General features: G+C 42.0%; 1 protein-coding gene across 6 annotated transcripts in view; it reads right to left on the reverse strand.

The window, feature by feature from the left end:
• LOC104602867 (putative triglyceride lipase) overlaps nt 1-24,616 on the reverse strand; it is a 171,590-nt gene that overhangs the window by 40,113 nt on the left and 106,861 nt on the right. For 3 of the 6 annotated variants that reach the window (XR_016080435.1, XR_016080436.1, XR_016080437.1), the window contains exon 17: nt 18,796-18,934. The exons of the other annotated variants lie outside the window; for them this stretch is intronic. The gene's annotated coding sequence lies outside the window, so the exon portion shown is untranslated. The remainder of the gene's footprint in view (nt 1-18,795; nt 18,935-24,616) is intronic. 6 annotated transcript variants of the gene reach the window in all.

Genomic DNA, 24,616 nt, shown 5'->3' on the forward strand with positions numbered 1-24,616 from the left:
TCTTTGTACCTTGCTGTCCGGACTTCTTATTCACCTCCGAACCTTGCTTCTTAGTCAGATCTTGAGCCCATTTTGGTTTCCCATGAAGATCCCAACAGGTATTTTTGGTGTGTCGGGGTTTCTGGCAATGAGTGCACCACAATTTGTCCTTATCTTATGTTTTTTTCTAGAGATCTCCTTTCCGGGAAGAAGATCCCACACCAGTAGAGACACCCCCTTTTGCAACCAACACAACAGCATCCCCACCAGGGCTGTTCATCAAATTCCTCCTACTTTCTTCAGACTGTACAAGAGCATAGACTTCCTGAACAGATGGGAGATCCTTAGAGCTGAGAATCTGAACCCTGATAGATTCATACATAGGATTCAGACCATGTAAAAATGCAAACACCCTTTGCTGGGAGACAAGCTGCTTGTACTTCTTAGCATCCTCATCACACTTCCAATCCACACTCTGGTAGTGATCCAATTCCTTCCAGACAGATGTAAGTTGGAGTAAGAAACCGATAAACACCTCTCCCCCTGTCTACAAGTAGAAGATGCTGCCTGTAGTAGATAAATTTTGGCATAGTGTCGCAATTCTGAATATGTAGACTTTGCTTGTTCCCAGATTTCATTTGCAGTTTCAGCCCACATGAAATTCTTCCTTATTTGAAGTTGCATGGAAACCAAGAGCCAGGACATAACAATACTGTTTCTCCTAATTCCATCTATCATATTCAGCACTCCCAGAGGATGGTTCTTTTATCCTCCCATAGCCTATCTTCCCCCTTGCAGTGATGTATAATTTGATCCCTCTTGATCACTCCAGGTAATTTAAACCATCAAGAGGGACAACAGCCATAGGAAAGGATAGGTCACCCCCACCCATTCCATTCAGCATTGAGGAAACTCCAAATGTGGCTGAATCTTCACTACCCATGATATCAGAATAAAAACGAAACGACAACCAAAAGAGTACAACCGTACAAGGCTATTGCAGAAATAGGTCCTTCTGACCTCCGGTTTCACTAAGAGCCAAAAACAGAACATTGGTGTTGCAGTACAAGAACAGGTCCTTCTGACCTACAGTTTCACTGAGAACAAACAAAAAACTGAACACTGCTGTTGCAGTACTGAAACAGGTCCTTCTGACCTACGGTTTCACTGAAACAAGTCTGAACACTGCTGTTGCAGTACAAGAACAGGTCTGTATGACCTACGAATTTTTTTAGGAATCAAAACAAAAAAACACTACAGTTGCAGTACATCACTCTGTCTGAATGACCTAATCAGTAGGCCTGATAGCCAACCAGTCGAGGAGATCAACAGGGTAGTCGAACAATCAATCAATAAGATTAATATTGAGCAGACAATCAATCGGCTGAACAGACAATCAACAGTCCACAATTCCAAGAAAAAAGAGTTGAATACAGTTACTTTGTTAAGGAATACAGTCACTCAATAGTAGGGCAGTCGAACAGTTCATCAAACAATAGGCAACCGAACAGACAAGGATGATAGTGCCTCTTTTAGTTTCAGATGATAGTCTCCCTGTAAACCAGAACTCCTACGAACCTCAAACAATAGGCAGCCGAACAGAAGATGACTAGTACCTCTTTTAGTTTCAGATGAGTCTTTCTAAAAACCAAAACTCCCTCTACGAACCTCAAACAATAGTCTCTCTACAGTCGAGCAGACAAGAGGTGCAACTTCTGGGCTGGAAGATGAAAAGACTCTGTAACTTCTGGGTCAAACTGATTACACCAAATTAGGAGTTCGATTGGAGACAGCTCTGGGAGATGAAAAGTCACTATAACTTCTGGGTCGAACTGGATGCAACAGCAATTTGCTTGACACCACCCTTCAGGCCTGGACGACTTGCTCTGATACCATGCTGAGCAAGAGCAAGAGAAGAGAGGAGAGGAGAGGAGAGAAGAGAGGTGAGTCGAGTGGACTGAAAGCCCTCCAGAATACAGGGGGCGAGAGAAAGAATTATTATTTATACTGGCCCAGTCGTACAATATAAACAGGAGAGAAATTACAACAGTACCCTTGTGGTACTAAACCTGAGTACACAAACAACTGTCAACAACTCCTAACAACCATGTCTCGCCCAACAAATCTAAAACATATTTTATCTATGACAAGGAAATCCTCCATTTGAATGAGCTACTTCAATAGCCAAGAAATACTTTAAGGATCCTAGGCCTTGGTTTGAAAATGTTGCTACAAAAACTATTCTAGTTCATTAATCCCGCAAGCATCACTACTAATAAGGACAATATCATCAACATAAGCTGCCAAAATGATCTTCCCAGAAGATGTATCCTTGCTGAACACTGAGTGATCAACAACACATCATTTCAAGCCAAACTCCTGCACCACACTTCTACCAGAAGGCAAAGAGACAGTTGGATGCAGATGGGTTTACACGGTAAAATATAAGGCAGATGGAAGTATAGAAAGGTACAAGGCAAGACTTGTTGCAAAAGGGTACACACAGACCTATGGTGTTGATTACTTAGAGACCTTTGCACCGGTTGCAAAGATGACCTTTGCACCGGTTGCAAAGATGACCTCTGTTCGGATACTTCTTTCTCTTGCTGCCTCATACTCTTGGCCCTTGTTTCAACTTGATGTGAAGAATGTTTTCCTAAATGGGGATCTGCAAGAGGAAGTGTATATGAATCTTCCTATTGGCTTTTACAGTGATACTGAAAAGGGAAAGATATGCAGGCTTAAGAAGTCACTTTATGGCTTGAAACAATCTCCCAGAGCATGGTTTGACAGATTCAGAAAGGCCTTGATTGCTTTTGGATACACTCAGACTCAATCCGATCATACCTTGTTTGTGAAGCGCAGGGGATCTTTGGTGTCAGTCCTAATTGTTTATGTGGATGATATTGTTGTCACGAGGAATGACCTAAGTGAGATTGATTGTCTGAAAAGGAATCTACATAAAGAATTTAAAATTAAGGATCTTGGAGAACTGAAATACTTTCTAGGCATTGAAATTGCAAGATCAAAACATGGAATTTTTATCTCTCAAAGGAAGTATGTCTTGGATCTTCTTCAAGAGATAGGGAAGCTTGGAACGAAGGCAATTAGTACCCCTATTGATCAGAACCATAGAATCAATGCATTAGAAGGTGAACCAGTAAAGGACATTGGAAGATATCAGAGACTTGTGGGTCGGCTGCTATACTTGTGTATGACAAGACCAGACATTTCCTATGCAGTAAGTGTAGTAAGTCAATACATGCATGCTCCACGAGTCCAGCATTGGGAGGCAATTGACAGGATTCTTGCTTATCTGAAGGGACACTCGGGTAGAGGCATATTGTTTACTAATCATGGACAGTTGAAACTAGAGGCCTATACAGATGTAGATTGGGCAGGATGCCTTGATGACAGGAGATCAACTTTAGGAGTGTGCACCCTTGTTGGGGGTAACCTTGTCTCGTGGAAGAGTAAGAAACAAACAGTGGTGGCAAGATCAAGTGCTGAAGCTGAATACAAGGCCATGACACATGGAGTTTCAGAACTTCTTTGGATCCATTCCCTATTAGAAGAAATTGGTGTACAGGTAGAAGAACCTATGATGTTATACTGTGATAACTAGGCAGCAATTAACATTGCCCATAACCTAGTCCAACATGACCAAACTAAGCACATTGAACTGGATAGACATTTTATCAAAGAAAGATTAACTTCTAGAGAAGTTTGTCTTCCATACATTGCTTCTGACCTGCAACTCACGGATGTTCTCACAAAAGGTGTTGCAAAGAACAAGCTGGAGCATGATCTACGCAAGTTGGGAATGTGAGACATTTACTCCCAACTTGAGGGGGAGTGTTGAGTTGGGCCTAGTTGTTTTTTATTCTTATTTTAAGCTATTTAGTTAGGAAGTTGTTGGGCTTTAGGCCCATTAGTTTATGTTTTTAAGTTGTGACTGTTCAGCTACATTAGTAGCCGCCCTACTAAGGGCATCCTTGTAATATCTCATCCTTTAAGTTAAGTATAAATATAATGAGGGGTTGGCGGTTAGGGTTAATTCAAGAATCCCGGTTGACTTCCTACTCTTTTCTCCCTCTCTTTTTTTCTCTACTACTGAAATCTTTATCTTCCTCCCCTTTTCCTTTCACAAAAAATTCAACGAAATCTACAATCAATGATTTCTACTCACTTAAACCCTTCCTAAGCAAGAATAGCCAAGGAAAACACATTGGACAGCACAAGAGTTAAGTTTGTCATGGCCAAAACCCAACTTGTGAGCAATACAAACACTCGGGGAAGAAGAGGAAGAAATCAACAAAAACAGGATTGAGAAGGGAGACTCCCCATCCCGAATAGTAGGCATGCAATTTATTAGAAAGCAATAGGTGAGTACTATGTCACTCTAGTAGATCTTAGGCATAGATATCAAAATCAACAAGGCACGAGCAATTTTAATCCCATGACAACTTTTTTGTTCAACCACACAATTTTGTAGAGGTGTGTGAAAATAGGAATATTGTTGTATAATACCATGAGAATCAAGGTATGACCAAAACTCAACTTGTGAAAGTACTCTTTGACAATATCAGAATAAAACACTTTAATGCACATACCAAATTGATTCCTTATTTAAACATGGAAAGAGGGGAAAATAGAGAATACTTTATAATGCTTTTTCATTAAGTAAATCAATGTCATTCTTGAACAATTATCAATGAAAGTTACAAAATATTTGAACCCATTATATGATGACACAATTTGAATGCCAAACATCTAAATGAACAAGTGCAAAAGGATTCATGATTCTCTTATCTTCCCTTAGAACAAAAGAAACTTTGTGATGTTTACTAAAATAACACAACTCACTTCAATTGTGTAACTGACTCTAAGTTGGGAAGTAGGAACCAACTTCTTTAAACACAGATAAATGTATGACCCAAACAACAATGCCACTAATGAGTGAGAGATGTTGAATGGGCCAATTTGTGTTTAGTTTACTTTCTTTTAAATTAAGAAGTCGTTGGGCCTTGGGCCCATTAGTTTTTATTTTTAAAAGAGTTGTAACTATTTAGTTTGAGTTGCTGCCCTATTAAGGGCATCTTTGTAATATCTCATATTTAAGTTAAATATAAATAGAACGAGGGGCTGGCGGCTAGGGTTATGATACACAATCCAAGTTGACCTTCTCCTTTTCTTCCTCTTTCTCTTCCTATTGCTGAAATCTACAACTTTCCCCTCTTTCTTTCACAAGAAGCTTGACCGAATCAGCAGATAGTGGTTTCTACTTGGTATCAGAGCAGGTTGAAGGTTCTGAAAGTGATTCTCTCATGCAGCCCTAGATCGGCCGACTGCATGGAGATTTAAGAGGCTGATCGAAGCTCTCAGGTAAGCCTAGTTTTTGGATTTTCTTGATGGATCTGTATGCCCTGTAGCTGGTCTAGGGTTTCTCATCAGAATAAGGAAAAACTAGAGAAAGGGGAAGAGTCCTATTTTTGTTAGACTCTTCAATTTTGACCTAGGTAGTGGCGCCCTATTTTTTAGGGTTCCTTGGAGTTTTTTCTAAGGGGCGATTCAAGTCCCACGTGGTTTGGAGGCTCCTAGAGAGGGTGGTTGCTTTTTCTCTCTCTTCTCCCATCCCAAAGAAAATGAATCTTTCTTGGGAAGAAAGTCCAAGACACCAAAGGAGTGTCGTTGGTTCCAGAAGGTGTTTTGTTTGTTCTTGCTGCATTTTTTATTTGTTTCTATACCCTTTTGAAGAAGCATGGAGGGACACAGAGTTGAATATAAGCCCGAGAATGAAATGAGACCTGTGGGAGGAGGTGCTGGAGACCCCTTCGGAGTTGGGACCATTACTACAATTAGGTTGGGTGGTACAAACTACTTAGAATGGTCCCAATCTACAAAGATGGCCATTGGGGCTCGTGGAAAATTGGGGTATATTACTGGTGAAGAGGTGAAACCTAAAACTGGCAACTCCCGGTGGGTGTAGGAAAATTATATGGTAATGACATGGTTGTGTAATTCCATGTTGCCACATATAAGTAAAATTTTTTTATGGGCAAATACTGCTAAGGAGATATGGGATGGGGTTGTAGAAACCTATTCACAAAGGGAGAATGTTGCTAGGGCTTATCAACTGAGGAATCAGACTATTGCTACAAGGCAGGGAGATAGATATGTTGCAGCCTATTTTTCAGTCCTTAAGACCCTGTGGCAAGAGATCGACCATCTAGAGACTTTTGCTTGGGAAACCACCAAGGATGCAACTACCTATCAAAGACACTTAGAGAAGTATAGGGTGTTCAAATTCCTTGCTGGCCTTAACCCTGAGTATGACATTGCACGACAGCATCTTCTTTCTAGGGACAGTGTCACTCTCTCCCAAGCATATGCCTTTGTGTCAGGAGAGGAGTGCAGGAGGGATGTAATGATGAAGAATCTCATTTCTGATCAGTCCGCTATGGTAAGTGCTATGAAATCTAAACAAAATGGCAATGAAAACAAGAAGGAAGACAAAAGAGACTTGGTCTGTGACTACTGTAAGAAGCCTAAGCATACAAGAGATACTTGTTGGAAACTTCACCCACATCTTGTGCCAACTAAATTGAAGAATAAGAAAGGAAATGCGCACATGGCAGTTACTGGTGACACTCCGACCCCCCCCTACTACAACTGCTTTGGAGTCCGTTGCAGCTGCTACAGTAAGGGCCGAGCTTGAGTGGTTTGGGTTACTTCTGAATCAGAGGGATATAGCTAGTTCCAGTTCAGCCGCAAGCGGACAACAAGGTATAGGTAGCACAGGTGGAGCTCACTCTACCTCCATTGCCCACACAGGTAGTTCATATGTCACTACAAACTATGTTTCTGCTTCAGGTAAGGAGAGATCTCCTTTGATTATAGACTCTACAGCCTCAGAGCACATGACCATTGCTCCACTATTTTCTCCTCTTACTAGCTCTGTTTTGGCAGAGATAGGGTCTCCACAGCTGATGGATCCCATGTTCCTATTGCTGGGAAGGGATTTGTCAAGATTAATGATTCTATTTTTTACCCTCTGTCCTCCATGTTCCTAGATTGAGCACCAATTTATTATCTATTAGTAGTTTGACTAAGAATTTGAACTGCTCAGCAATTTTTTCTCCTGGACGCTGTATTTTGCAGGATCTGGATTCAAAGAGGACGATTGGGAGTGGTCGTGAAGTGAATGGAATCTACCTCCTGGATGCTCTCCCTCTTCACCAAAGTAATCATGTTTGTAGGGACAGTGAGTCAAAATCTGTGGATCAGATTATGCTTTGGCATAATCGTCTAGGTCATTTGTCTTTTTCTTCTTTGCATTCTTTGTTTCCAAAACTGTTTGAGTCTGTGAGTCTGTCAAGTTTGAAGTGTGAAGGTTGTGAACTTGGAAAGCATTGTAGACACTCTTTTAAACCTAGCAATAAAAGATGTTCTTCTCCTTTTGATGTTATTCATTTGGATGTGTGGGGCCCTTATCCTTGGTGAGGCAATTCCACCAGATGGTACTAACACAGTTTGGAACGAGAATAAAGATGTTCAGATCTGACAATGCTAGGGAATATTTTGAGAGACATCTTGCCTCATATCTGTTGGAGTATGGTGTTGTCCATCAGAGTAGTTGCTCCTATAGTCCACAACAGAATGGTGTTGCAGAGAGGAAGAACAGACACATTGTTGAGACGGCAAGAAGCATGATGATCAAAGCTACAATTCCAGTTCGTTTTTGGGGTGATGCAGTTCTCACGGCAGTATATCTGATTAATAGGGTGCCTTCTTGTATACTTGGATTCAGCACTCCATTCAGCCTTCTTTTTCCTCAGGGGGAGATGTTTCATATTCCTCTAAGAGTGTTTGGGTGTGTCTGCTTTAAGCATATCCTTGGTCCTTACCGTTTGAAGCTTAATCCCAAGGCAAAGAAAGGTGTCTTCCTTGGATATGCAGAGAATCAGAAAGGTACCGCTGCTATGATCCAGTCTCTGGGAACCGGTATGTTACTATGGACATTACCATTTTTGAATCTACGTGCTTCTTCTCAAGGAATCATTCTCAGGGGGAGTGTTTTGGGGAAGTAAGTCAGCAGTCTATCCCTCTCCCAGTTCCAGTCCCTGTGTCTACTCCAGTGCTTGACCACCACCCGATATCACCTACCTTGCCACCTCCTTTGCGTTCCATCTCACAACATTACTCAGGCAGAGACTTCATAAGGCGGTTGATTCCACTACAGCAGAACTCACACCACTTCCTGTCGATCCCTTGGAGACTCCAAATTCGGCTGATACGGATTCAGGTATTCCTCTTGATCCCACTACTATTTCAGTTCCCATTGGTCCTACTAACACTGTTACAGATAACCTTGATCTCCCTATTGCTCTTAGAAGAGGGAAGAGAAAGTGCACTGCTCATTGTATTTCACAGTACTTATCCTACAATGGACTTTCTCCTTCCTACCGTGCTTTTGTCTCTTCTCTTGATTCAGTGTCTATACCCAAGGGTGTTAGTGAGGCTCTCTCCAAACTTGAGTGCAAGACAGCTATGCAGGAAGAGATGGAGGCTTTGATTAAGAATCAAACATGGGAGATTGTGGACCTACCAGAAGGCAAGGAGACAGTTGGACGTAGATGGATTTACACAGCAAAGTATAAGGCAGATGGAAGTATAGAGAGATACAAGGCAAGACTTGTTGCGAAAGGGTACACACAGACCTATGGCATTGATTATCTAGAGACATTTGCGCTAGTTGCAAAGATGACCTCTATTCGGATACTCCTTTCTCTTGTTGCCTCATACTCTTGGCCCTTGTTTCAACTGAATGTGAAGAATACTTTCCTAAATGGGGATATGCAAGAAGAGGTGTGTTTTGGAGCAGCTACAGTAATCCGAACCAGTGAAGAAGGAAGAAGAAGATGAGGAAGAAGACAAGAGAAAGAGAGAACATGAGAGTTTAGTCGAAACTGATTAGTCTCCCATTCAGTCGACCCCCTTATGTTTATTAGGTTCTAATTACACTTACAAAGACTAAGCTGCCCATACTTAAGTGTGGGGCAGAGTGCTCTAATAAAACAGCCACATAAGCAAAGTACTTAACTGACATGAGATTACTAAACTACCCCTATTCGGCTCACTCTAACACTCCCCCTCAAGCTGGAGAATATATGTCATATAATCCCAGCTTGTTACATAAATGGTTCACTTTCCCCGAGTTTAGAGCTTTTGTAAACAAATCTGCCCATTGATCGTTCGAGACCACATGTTCTGTGTTTATCTCTCCAGCAAGGACCTTCTCCCTCACAAAGTGGCAACCAACCTCTATGTGCTTTGTTCTCTCATGAAATACAGGATTGGATGAGATATGTAGTGCAGCTTGGTTGTCACAATACAATCTCATAGGTTTATCCATGTGAAACCCAATTTCTTGTAGAAGATTCCTCAACCACACTAACTCACAGGTAGTATGTGCCATGGCCTTATACTCAGCTTCAGCACTACTTCTGGCCACAATCGTCTGCTTTTTACTCTTCCACGTCACAAGATTTCCTCCAAGAAATGTGCAATAGCCCGTAGTAGATCTTCTATCATTCACTGAGCCTGCCCAGTCTGCATCTGTATACCCCACTACTTCAAGTTTTCCTCCTGGTTTATACAATAGTCCACGACCTGGAGCTCCTTTCAAATACCTCACAATTCTAAGAATTGCATCCCAATGAGGTATACGAGGGTCCTGCATGAATTGGCTCACCACACTGACTGCAAAGGATATGTCGGGTCTCGTGATAGTCAGATAGTTCAGCTTCCCCACTAGTCGTCTATACCTTCCAGGATCTTCAAATACTTCTCCTGTATCACTGCTCAACTTAACATTTGGTTCCATAGGGGTCTTAGCCGGTTTTGCACCTAAAAATCCTGTTTCTTCCAATAGATCAAGAACATATTTTCTTTGGCACAGATTTACACCTTGTTTTGACCTGGCAACCTCTATTCCCAAGAAATATTTCAATGTTCCAAGATCTTTTGTTTGGAAATGATTTTGCAGAAATACCTTTAAATTGCCAATCCCCAATTTATCACTGCCAGTAATGACAATATCATCCATATAGACCACTAATAGAATCTTCCCAGCTTCTGAGTCATAGCTAAACACTGAGTGATCTACCTGGCACTGCTTCATTCCAAAACTCTTCACCACTTCACTGAACTTCCCAAACCAAGCACGCGGCGATTGTTTTAGCCCATAAATTGCCTTCTTCAATCTGCATACCTTACCATCCTCCCCCTGAGCAACAAACCCAGGTGGTTGCTCCATATATACCTCCTCCACAAGATCACCATGGAGAAGGGCATTCTTTATATCAAGCTGAAACAGAGGCCAATCATACATAACTGCCAGGGAAATTAGTACACGAACAGAACCGATCTTAGCCACCGGAGAGAATGTCTCCATGTAGTCCACTCCATACAACTGTGAGTAACCTTTAGCAACAAGTCTAGCCTTCAGACACTCCACACTACCATCTGGCAAGTATTTCATAGAATACACCCATTTACATCCCACAGCATGCTTACCAGGTGGGAGAGTAGTAAGTTCCCACGTTTGAGTATGTTGAAGAGCAGAAAGTTCCTCCTCCATTGCCCGCCGCCAATCAGGTGAACTGAGAGCTTCTTGAACATTGTTAGGTATGGAAATAGAGGATAAAAGGGACACAAACAGGCGATGTGATGTAGAAAGACGAGATAATGAAACAAAATTGGAAATGGGATGGAGGGTAGAACTGCGTTTACCTTTCCGTAAGGCAATGGGTAGGTCAAGGTCTGAAGGTTCAACAATAAGAGCCATGAGAGGATCCGCAGATGAGATAGAAGCTGGAGGAGGGGCCGGTGTCGTTCGACGTGTATACACTTGCCGGATTGGAGGACGTTCGGTGGTGATCTGCACGGGATGAGGTGATGAGTCTACTCCAACAACAACATCTGGAACTGGATCACTGACAGGGAGAGGAAGAGGAAGTGCGGGTGGAGACGAAGGCACTTCAGGACTTGAGAAGAAGGGGACTAACTCAAAAAAGGTGACATCAGGGCAGACATAGCACTTCCGGGTAATGGGATTATAACACTTGTACCCTTTTTGAGTCCGTGAGTAGCCAAGGAAGACACATTTAATTGAGCGTGCATCTAGCTTGTCTATTCCAGGGCTCAGATTGTGGACAAAGCACACACAACCAAAGACACGAGGAATTAATGGGAATAGAGATAAAGTGGGAAACAAGATAGAGAAGGGGGACCGACCATGGAGGATGAAGGAGGGCATCCGATTAATGAGAAAACATGCAGTGAGTACAGCATCACTCCAAAAACGTTTAGGAACATTCATTTGGTGAAGAATAGACCGAGCAGTTTCAAGAAGCTGACGGTTTTTCTGTTCAGCTACCCCATTTTGTTGAGGGGTGTATGCACATGATGTCTGATGAATAATGTCATGCTGTTCTAAATACTGTTGAAATGAAGTAAGAAAGTATTCACAACCATTATCTGAACGGAGAATTTTGATTGGAACACCAAATTATGTGCGTATTTCAGCATGGAATTTTTGAAAAATGGAAAACAATTCACTTCTTTCTTTCATTAAGTAAATCCATGTCATTCTTGAACAATCATCAACAAAGGAGACAAAATACTTGTACCCATTATAAGACTCTATTTTGATTGGACCCCAAACATCTGAATGAACCAAAGAAAAAGGACTCAACATACGACTCTCAACTCTTGGACTGAAGGACACACGACGATGTTTCCCAAACTGACATGACTCACATTGCAAAACTGAAAAATGACTCAATGACGGGACCAAAATCTTGAGAGCCTTGAGAGATGGATGTCCCAGTCGGCAATGCCATTGTAGAGGAGTAAGTGAAGTCTGAAGAGCAATTGAAGATCCACCACCGTCAAGATAATACAGTCCACCAGCTTCAAGCCCCCCACAAATCTTCTTCCCCGTCTTGAGATCCTAAAAAACACAAGTGGAAGGAAAGAAGGTAATAGAACAGTTAAGAGCTTTGGTTATTTTACTAACAGACATAAGATTGAATCGAAACTTAGGGACATATAAAACAGATGATAAGGGCACAGAAGCCATGTCAACATTACCAACACCACATATGGGAGATGAGGACCTATTGGCAAGTGTAACAATTTGTGAGGTGGGGGTTTCAGAAAGAGAAGAGAACACACCTGGAGTCCCGGTCATATGATCTGAGGCTCCAGAGTCAATAATCCAGGGAGAGGTTTTAGATGACATGCAAGCAATACCTAATTGGGCAAGGGTGGCAGTGGTATGCTGTGAAATAGTTTGAAGGAACCGTTCATACTCATCACGCGGTACGCTCACCATTTCCCTCCCAGAGGTAGATGTAGATGTGGGAGGAGTTCGGTCTGCCGGTTTACTGTCACTGATATCAACCTTACCTGCTACAGCATGATTAGCCCATTTAGAGGGAGGGCCATGTAGATCATAATAGAAATTCACTGTGTATCCCTCTCTACCACAATGAGTACATTTCCTTGTAGAGTTATTCTTCCCTCTGCCACGGCCTCCCCCTGAGTCACGACCACCCTGACTAATCATGGAACTGCCACGGCCCCCTCGGGGAGCATGACCTCCCCCTCTTATACTATGTCCAACCCCTCAAGCTATCACAAGTGCTGATCTATCAGACTGTGTGGAGTTCTCTGTCTGTCCCAAAGAAATTCTACGAAGCCTTGAGAATACTTCCTCAAGTGTAGGAAGAGTAGAGCCCCCCAATATTTGGACTCTAACTGGTTCATATTCCGACTTCAGCCCCACTAAAAATCTTGTAACATCTAGTTGCTCCATTTGCTATTGCTGAACTTTAATATCTGGAGTAAGGGGGTGATAGACATTGAGTTCATTCCTTATATTCTTCATGCTGGCAAAGTACTCTTCTAGAGTTTTGGTTCCTTGTTGTAAATCAAAATACTCTTGATAAAGCTGATACACTCTTGTTGTGTTATCTTGTCCAGAATATAGCTTCTTAGCATGCTCCCATATATCCTTAGCCGTATCAAGGAACATGAAGTTGGCACTAATTTTGGGTTCCATACTATTCCACAGCCAAGTCATGATTTGAGCATCTTCTTGCTCCCAATCATCAAACCCTGGAGAGTCCTCCGATGGCTTTTCATCTCTTACATGCTTTACTTTCTTCTTTGCCTTGAGAAACACTTCCACTGATTTAGCCCATGGAACATAGTTCTCCCCATTCAGCTTAATTGAGGTCATTTGTACCCCTAGGTAGTCGGAGGAAATTACCACATTAGGTTTCTGATCATTGTAGCCATCTCCTATTGCTGTCATTGTACTCTTTCACAGTTGCCTCTAACCTTACTTCTCAGCTACAAGATGATTGATGTTGTTCACAGTTTGATACTTCAGCACCTATTGCAGCCCCTAAACACAACAGTGGGAGCACACACTTGTTCTTCTTCACACTACTGCTGACTTCACACACCTACGACCCACATAAGCATTACAAGCACCACAACACAACAGTAGGCCCTCTTACAACCACACAATAAAAAAAAATTGTGCATCACAAGCACCACAACACAGTCAAACTGCTACACCTAGTTCAGATTTGTTTAACACACTTAAGAGGGCATTACACGACCACAAGGAGCTTGGCAAGGTCACTGCATTCCACCTTACACCACTCGGCCACCTACAGCAGCCCTAACACCACTCAACAACTCACAACAGCCCTACACCATTCGGCTACTGCACACACAGCCCTTCTTAGGGCAACAATGAACCTAGTTCTCTAGGTTCTAATCAGTACTAACTGATTCTTGAAGGGTTCCTACCCAGAAATACCAGCAACACAAAAAGACTAAATAACCAACCTTCCTTTGAGAGTATCAGCCAACCATTCACTGCTGAAATCACCTTCCTTGATGAAGAAAACTGTGCGCAGCAGAGAGCAACGAACTGTGATGTCTCAGACCTAGGGCGAACCAGCTCTCTCCATTAACTAACCAGAAACGAAGAAGAGGGTGTCACGAACACAGCTGAGATGCTTTGCAAGCGGAAGCAGGTCAGAAACCTCGCTCTGATACCATGTTTTGGAGCAGCTACAGTAATCCGAACCAGTGAAGAAGGAAGAAGAAGATGAGGAAGAAGACAAGAGAAAGAGAGAACAGGAGGGTTTAGTCGAAACTGATTAGTCTCCCATTCAGTCGACCCCCTTATGTTTATTAGGTTCTAATTACACTTCCAAAGATTAAACTGCCCACACTTAAGTGTGGGGCAGAGTGCTCTAATAAAACAGCCACATAAGCAAAGTACTTAACTGACATGAGATTACTAAACTACACCTATTCGGCTCACTCTAACAAGGTGTATATGGTTCTTCCAGTTGGTTTTTATGATAATGCTGAAAAGGGAAAGGTATGCAAGCTGAAGAAGTCACTATATGGCTTGAAACAATCTCCCCAGAGCATAGTTTGACAGATTCAGAAAGGCCTTGATTGTTTTTGGCTACCCTCAAACTCAATCTGATCACACCTTGTTTGTGAAGCGCAGGGGATCTTTGGTGTCAATCCTGATTGTTTATGTGGATGATATTGTTGTCACTGAGAATGATCTGAGTGAGATTGATAGTCTAAAGAGGAACCTGCATAAGGAATTTGAGATTAAGGATCTTGGAGAACTGAGATACTTCTTAGGCATCGAAGTTGCGAGATCGAAACATGGAATTTTTATCTCCCAAAGGAAATATGTCTTGGACCTTCTCCAAGAGACAGGGAAGCTTGGAACGAAGGCAATTAGTACCCCTATTGATCAGAACCATAGAATCAATGCATCAGAAGGTGAACCAGTAAAGGACATTGGGAGATATCAGAGACTTGTGGGTCGGATGCTATACTTGTGTATGACAAGACCAGACATTTCCTATGCAGTAAGTGTAGTAAGTCAATACATGCATGCTCCACGAGTCCAGCATTAGGAGGCAATTGGCAGGATTCTTGCTTATCTGAAGGGACACCCGGGTAGAGGCATATTGTTTACTGATCATGGACAGTTGAAACTAGAGGCCTATACAGATGCAGATTGGGCAGGATGCCTTGATGACAGGAGATCAACTTCAGGAGTGTGCACCCTTGTTGGGGGTAACCTTGTCTCGTGGAAGAGTAAGAAACAAACAGTGGTGGCAAGATCAAGTGCTGAAGCTGAATACAAGGCCATGGCACATGGAGTTTCAGAACTTCTTTGGATTCGTTCCCTATTAGAAGAAATTGGTGTACAGGCAGAAGAACCTATGATGTTATACTGTGATAACTAGGCAGCAATTAACATTGCCCATAACCCAGTCCAGCATGACCAAACTAAGCACATTGAAGTGGATAGACATTTTATCAAAGAAAGATTAACTTCTGGAGAAGTTTGTCTTCCATACATTGCTTCTGATCTGCAGCTCGCGGATGTTCTCACAAAAGGTGTTGCAAAGAACAAGCTGGAGCATGATTTACGCAAGTTGGGAATGTGTGACAGCTACTCCCAACTTGAGGAGGAGTGTTGAATGGGCTGATTTGTGTTTAGTTTATTTTCTTTTAAATTAAGAAGTTGTTGGGCCTTGGGCCCATTAGTTTTTATTTTTAAAAGAGTTGTAACTATTTAGTTTGAGTTGCCACCCTACTAAGGGCATCTTTGTAATATCTCATATTTAAGTTAAATATAAATAGAATGGGGGGCTGGCGGCTAGGGTCATGATACACGATCCTAGTTGACCTTCTCCTTTTCTTCCTCTTTTCTCATCCTATTGCTGAAATCTACAACTTTCCCCTCTTCCTTTCACAAGAAGCTTGATCGAATCAGCAGATAGTGGTTTCTACTAGAGACAAATGAAGAGCTTTTTGTGGACCATTGTCATCCAAATTGTACAATCCTCCAGCTTCACAACCGCCACCAATCATCTTACCTTTCTTGAGATCCTAAAAGACATAATATGAAGGATAAACCATTACTAAGAAATGAAGAGATTAAGTAAGCTTACTCACCAACAAAAGACTAAAGAGGAACTTAACCACATAAAGATATAATTTAAATTGACGCCAGAATCAAGGGACACATTACCAATACCAGTAATAAAGGAAGAAGTTCCATCATCCAAGATAACGATTTAAGATGTGGAAGGAGATAGAGACATAAACAAGTCTAAAGATCCAAGCATATGATCTAAAGCTCCAAAATCAATTACCCATGGTGTAGGTTTAGAACTGGAAATAAGACAAGTTGTACCTGATTTCACAAGAATGGCAGTGGTAGTATTGGAAGAAGAGCGACATGCAAAGTCTCTCATACTCCTCACATGTGATAGAAATTAACTCCTTGTCCTTACTAGTTCCCGAAGTAAGTGCTTCATCGGTGATTACACTGTTACCAAGATCATCTCCCATCATAGTATGATTAGCCCAAGAGGATAGGAGGCCATATAAGTCATAGAAAAAGTTAATTGTATGGCCTTCATGGCCACAATGAGAGCACTAATGTATTTGGCCACATCCACCACCACTGCAACAACCTCTCACACTTTCACCTTCCCTTCTACCACCATGACCACCTTTGAACCCACAGCCAATACCTCTCATAGCACCTCTACCACACACTCCTTTACTTGCACCACCTCCCCTAGAAACCACCAAGCCAGACTTCTCTGAAATAGATGCATGCTCACTATGTGGATTGGAGGCTCTCCTGATGCAGGAGAAAATCTCAGAAAGAGATGGGAGGTCACTGCCACCTAAAATCTAGACCCTTATTAGCTTAAACTCAGCCCTCAACCTTAACAAAAACCTTGCAACATCCAAGTGTTCCCCCTTGATATAATTCAGGTCTGCCTTAGAGTTCGGCCTGACTGAGTTCAGTTATGTAGAAGAAGAAAGAGTGATAAAGAAAGAGAGAAAGAGAGAAAGAGAGAAAGAGAGAAGAGAGAATTCTGGTTCGAACTGAAAGAGTCAACTTGACTAATCCCAGTCGGCCAGTAAGTATTTATACTATTATTAAAAACATAACTGAAAAGACCTATGTGCCCTTACTTAAGTTAGGAGCACATGTTTCAACACAACATTACAGATCAGCAACATCAATCAAGGTATAAAGACAGAAATACCCCTACGCTAACACTCCCCCTCAAGCTGGTGAGTATATATCATATACTCCCAACTTGTTACATATGTAGTTCACTCTTCCTCAACTCAAGCCTTTTGTAAATAAGTCAGCCCACTAATTTCCTGTATTAACATGTTAAGTGTCTAGCTCTCCATTCAGCACCTTCTCCCTCGCAAAGTGGCAGTCAACCTCAATGTGCTTGGTTCTTTCATGAAACACTAGATTAGAGAAGATATGAACTGCAACCTGATTATCACAATAGAGCTTCATTGGAGTGTCAATGTTGTACCCTACTTCCTGTAGAAGGTTCCTTAGCCACACTAATTCACAAGTGGTATGCGCCATAGCCCTATATTCTGCTTTTGCACTGCTTCTTTCCACAACCGTCTGCTTCTTACTTTTCCATGTCACCAGGTTACCTCCCAGAAACGTGCAATAGCCTGTAGTAGACCGCCTATCGACCCAATCAGCATCAGAATACCCTTCTATTTCAAGTTTTCCCCCACTCTTGTATATCAGACCGCGACACGGGGCCCCTTTTAGATACTTCACAATTCTCAAAACCGCATTCCAATGAGGAATCATAGGTTTTTGCATGAACTGGCTTACCACACTAACTGCAAATGAGATGTCTAGTCTGGTAATGGTTAGGTAGTTCAGTTTTCCCACAAGTCGTCGGTATCTGCCAGGGTCTTCAAACACTTCACCCATATCACTGCTTAGCTTGGTATTTGTGTCCATGGGTGTTTCAGCTGGTTTGGCACCCAACAAACCTGTTTCTTCCAGCAAATCAAGCACATACTTCCTCTGGCACAGGTTAATCCCATACTTGGATCTCGCTACCTCTATCCCCAAGAAGTATTTCAGTTTACCCAGATCCTTTGTCTGAAAGTGATCCTGCAGATAAGTCTTCAGCTTGTTAATACCAATGCTATCATTCCCAGTAATAACAATATCATCTACATACACCACCTCACTGAATACATAATGGTCAACTTTGCACTGTTTCATGCCAAACTTCTTTACCACCTCACTGAACCTACCAAACCATGCTCGACGAGACTGTTTAAGCCCATATATAGCCTTCCTTAGTCTGCACACCTTACCATCCTCCCCCTGAGCAACAAACCCGGGAGATTGCTCCATGTAGACCTCCTCGAGTAAGTCACCATGCAAAAAGGCATTCTTGATATCAAGCTGATATAGTGGCCACTCATACATGGCTGCAAGAGAGATCACAACACGAACTGACCCTATCTTAACAACCAGTGAGAAGGTCTCTGTGTAGTCAATGCCATATGTTTGGGAGTACCCTTTTGCAACTAATCGCGCTTTCAGGCGTTCATCACTACCATCAGGCAGATACTTAACCGTATAAACCCACTTACAACCAACAGCTTGCTTCCCAGGAGGAAGAGCAGTGAGGTCCCAAGTATGATTATGATGAAGGGCTGAGAGTTCTTCTTCCATGGCACGACACCACCCTGGAGAGGCAAGGGCTTCCTGGACATCTTTAGGAACAATAACTGATGATAACAAGGTAACAAACTGGCGATGGGAAGCGGAAAGGTGAGTAAGAGAAACATAATTAGAAATGGGATGAAGGGTGCAAGTACGTTTACCTTTTCGCAAAGCAATGTGATGCATTAGGGATCTTGCTGTTTCAAGGAGATGGCGATTCTTTCTCTCAGCCACCCCGTTTTGTTGTGGGGTGTAGGTACACGAGGTCTGATGTATAATGCCGTGTTGGTCCAGGTATTCCTGAAATGATGAGGATAAATATTCGCGGCCATTATCAGAACGAAAAACTTTGATGTGGGTACCAAATTGGTTACGAATTTCAGCATAAAATTTTTGAAAAATGGTAAACAATTCACTTCTTTCTTTCATTAAATAGAGCCACGTCATCCTTGAAAAATCATCCACAAAAATGACAAAATATTTGTATCCATTATATGACATTACTTTATAAGGACCCCAAACATCTGAATGAACTAAAGAAAAAGGACTCGACACATGGTTATCAACCCTAGAACTAAAGGGAACATGATGGTGTTTCCCAAAATGACACGACTCACAATCCAAAACAGAAAGCTAACTCAAGGACGGAACTAAGGACTTCAAGACTTTGAGCGACGGATGACCAAATCGGCAATGCCACTGGAGAGGAGAAAGAGATGACTAGAGAGCTGTTGAAGTTCTACCACCACCACCGTCAAGATAATACAGTCCACCTGCTTCATGCCCTCCACCAATCTTCATCCCCGTCTTGAGATCCTGAAAGACACACATAGAAGGATAAAAGGTAATGGAGCAGTTAAGTGATTTGGTCAGCTTACTAACAGACATAAGGTTAAAAGGCAATTTAGGAACATACAGAACTAATGAGAGGGATACAGGATCTAGGTCAACATTACCAACACCACAAATTGAGGATGTGGAACCATTAGCAAGAGTAACAAATTGTGATGTTGAGCAATGAGATGAGGAAAACACACCTGGAGTTCCAGTCATGTGATCAGAGACTCCAGAGTCAATGATCCAGGGATTGGGTGTAGATGCCAGACAAGCCATACCTGAGTGAGCAAAAGTCGCCGTGTTCTGCTGTGATTGGATAAACTTCTCATATTCATCACGGGGAACACTCACCATCTCCTTCATGGGACCATCTGTGGATGTAGGAGGCAACTGGTCAAATGAATGATTCTCCTGTCTAAAGCTGGAACTTGAGTCACAGGTCATGGCATGATTGGCCCAGGTTGAGGGAGGACCATGTAAATCATAACAATAGTTGATGGTATGTCCATCCATACCACAATGAGTGCACTTCCTCGGGCCTGAGCTACGTCCTCTACCACGGGCTCCCCCTGAATCTCTGCTCCCAGTACGACCACCACCACGATTATAAGTAGACCCACCATTGCCACTTCGGCCATATGCAGAACCACTACCAACACCACGGCCAGACTGAGCTCCCCAAGCTCCACCTCTACCACCACGGCCTCTCGATGCAGCAAAGGTAGATCTATCTAAGATATTAGAGTTCTCAGTAGATCCGATAGAAATCCTCCAAAGTCGAGCAAATACCTCTTCTAGGGACGGAAGAGCTGATCCCCCTAATATCTGAGCCCGTACTGGTTCATATTCAGACTTTAGTCCCACCAAAAATCTAGTCACATCAAGCTGCTCTCTCTGTTGTTGCTGAATCTTGACATCAAAAGTGAAAGGATGATAGACATTCAACTCATTACGTATGTTCCTCGTGTTGGCATAGTACTCTTCAAGACTCTGATTGCCCTGTTGTAGATTAAAGTACTCTTGATAAAGCTGATAAACTCTAGTTGTATTGTCCTGCCCCGAATACAATTTCTTCGCATGGTCCCACACATCTTTGGCAGTATCAAGGAACATGAAGTTCACACTAATCCTGGGTTCCATACTGTTCCACAACCATGTGATGATCTAAGCATCCTCTTGCTCCCAATCTTCATACTCGTGAGAGTCAGAGGAGGGTTTCTCCTCTCTGATGTGTTTTACCTTCTTCTTTGCCTTCAGAAAGACTTCAACGGATTTAGCCCAAGGCACATAATTCTCTCCATTTAACTTAATAGAGGTCATCTAAACATTCAAGTAGTCTATAGGCACCATCACACTAGGTTTATAATCATTATTGTCTCCCATTATGTTATCACCAATTCTGCACACTTGTTGACTTCTATTATCACTGAGATCTGCACACTCCACACCACTAGGTCACACCTATCACACTGATTGCAGCACAAATTGTTGTTGGAATGTGTGCTCTTTACACCAAAAACCCTAAATCACACCTGTCACACTGATTTCAACACTTGTTGCTGAAAAGTGTGCTCACACCACAAACCCTACTCCTACAACTACCTGAAATCTCACCACTATATGATCATATCTCTTCCTTCAAAATGCACAAAGAAACCAGCATAAACCCTAATACTTACTGGCCGAAACCCTAGCAAATGGTCTGAAACACACCTTCTATTTAATCCATAACAGATATAATGCACTGAAGTCTCTTACCTTATCGCTGAAGTAACACCCATGCGAGCAGGAGAGCAGTCCACACACAACAGCCACACATAGTTCGGCCCTCTATTCTTCCTCTACTAGGAGAGGGCGATCTCAGAAATCACAGCAACCAACCACATACGACCTGACTGGAGGCATAGAGACCCCCAAGGGAAGAGGGCGATCACTCCTTTTCAGCCCTTTCCCTTATCTCCAATCGAACACAGAAAAAAAAAGAAAACCCTAGATAGGGTGCGTAGAGAATGAACCCTAGGCAAGCAGAAATCTAGGCAGATTTAACCTAGCTCTGATACCATGATATAATTCAGGTCTGCCTTAGAGTTCGGCCTGACTGAGTTCAGTTATGTAGAAGAAGAAAGAGTGATAAAGAAAGAGAGAAAGAGAGAAAGAGAGAAGAGAGAATTCTGGTTCGAACTGAAAGAGTCAACTTGACTTCTCCCAGTCGGCCAGTAAGTATTTATACTACTATTAAAAACATAACTGAAAAGACCTATGTGCCCTTACTTAAGTTAAGAGCACATGTTTCAACACAACATTACAGATCAGCAACATCAATCAAGGTATAAAGACAGAAATACCCCTACGCTAACACCCCTGTTTATGCTTTTCCCTCAAATCAGTAGATAGGGACTGATAAACGTTCAGTCCATTCCTTAAATTCTTCAAGGCAGAATAATACTCTTCTACACTTTCATCTCCCTCTTAGAGAGTGAAATAATCCTGATACAACTAACAAATTCTTGTTACATTGTCATGCCCGGAATGCAACTGCTTGGCATGATCCCAAACTTCCTTAGTAGTGTCCAAAAACATAACATTAACATTGATATGGTTCCCCATACTGTTCCACAATGATGTTATAATCTGTGCATTCCCTTGCACCTATTCATTGTACCCTTCAAATCCACTCTTTGGCTGAACCTCCTTAATGTATTTCAGTTTACCCCTACCAATCAATGACAATTCAACCGACTTAGCCCATGGGACATAATTTCTACCATTAAGCTTAACAGTGATTAACTACGCATTCATAAGGTCTGATTGCACCACAACTGCTGACTTAGAGCCACTAGTTGATGAAGTTATAAGTCAAAAAGGCAATCTGATTGCTAAAAAACAATACTGACCTACCGAAAGAGCTGCTGGATACCCACTACACAAAGGCTTTCAGCATAGAAAAAACACCAAAAATAATCACTTGCCTTGATCACCAACCAACTTCATAAACTCACTGCTGGACTTCTGCCACACCACAACACACCATTCAATCACCACGCACTAATAAATAAACATCAACAACAATCCCCCTTCAAATTGCCAAGCAGAGGGTGCCTAAGAAACCACCAAAAATTCACAAACATCTGCACTTTGAGGCATAGAAGCCTTCTTCCCTAAGGGGTGATCAGTCCTTTCAGGTCCCTTTTACCTCCTTTGATAAATAGAAAGAGCTCTTTACTGGTAGGGCACAATATGGCAGGAAAAACTAACCAGGTTATAAGAGAAAATAAAAGGTAGAAACCCTGTTAGAAAAATAAAAGGTAGGGCACAATATGGCATGAAAAACTAACCTGTTAGAAAGATGAGAAAATAAAAGAGAAAAAGGTGGAAACCCTGTTCAGTCATAAGAAGCAAGGAAGATAGAGAGGGAAGAGGAGAGAAGTTAAAGAAAGGTTTCCTGTTAGAGTCAGATCGAAAAGACAGAGAGAGAGAGAGAGAGAAAGAGAGAGAGAGAGGAGAGAACACAGCAGATTGGTAGGTGTGTCACATTGTGACTATCAACACCCTAAAAGAGATATTTATATTAAAAAAAGTAAAAGGACAAATGTGCCCTTAGTGTTCAAAAAGAAAGAGTACATAAAATAGATGTACAACAAAAGAAGTAAAAGTACAAAAATAGCCCTGCGGCTAGATCTTCTCACTGTCTCTACACTCCCCCTCAAACTGATGCCTAGGAATAAGCATCAGTTTGTCCATGAGAAATTGATGCCGAGCCTAAGTCATTAGTTTAGTCAACAGGTCTACCAATTGGAGCCTAGAGGAGACATGAGGAAGAGATATAATACCCTCAAGAAGGAGATCGCAGATGAAGTGGCAATCAACTTCTATGTGTTTGGTGCACTCATGGAAGATAGGGTTGGAGGCAATTTTGATTGCACTGTCATTGTCTGCATAGAGAGGAACAAACAATGATGGTTCATTAAATATGTCAAGTAGAAGAGCCCAGAGCCATATGATTTCACTACACATGGAAGACATAGCTCTGTATTCAACCTCAATAGAAGATTTTGATACAATAGGTTGTTTCTTGCACTTCCACGAGATAAGAGAGTTGCCTAAAAATACACACCAGCCGGTAGTGGACCATCGGGTGTCAGGGAATCCAGCCCAATCAGCATCTGCATAAGCCATAAGGTTAATGGGGGATAAGGGGAGAAGAATATCCTATATGATAGGGTGCCTCACACATATCTAATGATCCGATGAACTGCATATAAATGAGGTTGTCTTGGAGAAGACACGAACTGGCTCACCAGTTGAATTGCATATGATATATCTGGCTGAGTCATGGTGAGATAGATTAAACTGCTCACTAGTTGACGATAAAGGGTAAGATCTTCAATGAGAGAACCATCATCTTTGCTAAGTTTCAGATTCAGTTCTAGCGGGGTATCCACAATCTTGGAATCATTGAGATTGGCCATTTCAACTAGATCAGCCGCATGCTTTTGTTGGTTAACAAAATAGCCCCGAGAGTTTCGGCTCACTTCAAGTTCCAAGAAATATGTCAGAGGCCTTCATCTTAAAGGATTCACTGAGTAACTGTTGGAGATCAGCAATTCCTTCTACATCATCTCCTGTAATGAGTATATCATCAACATAAAGAAGTAAGATCGTCACTCCCTGCTTTCGCCTTAAAGTGAATAAGGAATAATCTGAAGAACTCTAGATAAATCCTACACCAGTGATAATAGATCTGAACTTCTCAAACCAGGCTCTAGGAGCTTGCTTCAAACCATAGAGTGACTTCTTCAGACGACAAACAAGTTGCGGGTCTATACAATATCCAGGAGGGGGCTTCATATAGACTGCCTCCTTCAACTCCCCATGGAAGAATGCATTCTTTACGTCCATCTAATGGATTGTCCACTGTTTGGATGTAAATATAGCCATCAGAAGTCATACAATGGTCATTTTTGCTACAAGAGCAAAAATCTCCTCATAGTCTACCCTAGGAGTTTATAACCTTGTGCAACCAACCTAGTCTTGTATATGTCTAGGCTCCCATCATATTTCAGTTTCATAGAGTAGATCCATCAGTTTCCTATGAGAGATGTCTCAGGTGGAGAGATGACCAAGTCCCATGTGTCATTCTCAAGA

The sequence above is a fragment of the Nelumbo nucifera genome, chromosome 1 (assembly GCF_055504915.1).
Source record: "Nelumbo nucifera cultivar China Antique chromosome 1, China Antique-T2T, whole genome shotgun sequence".
NCBI lineage: Eukaryota > Viridiplantae > Streptophyta > Magnoliopsida > Proteales > Nelumbonaceae > Nelumbo > Nelumbo nucifera.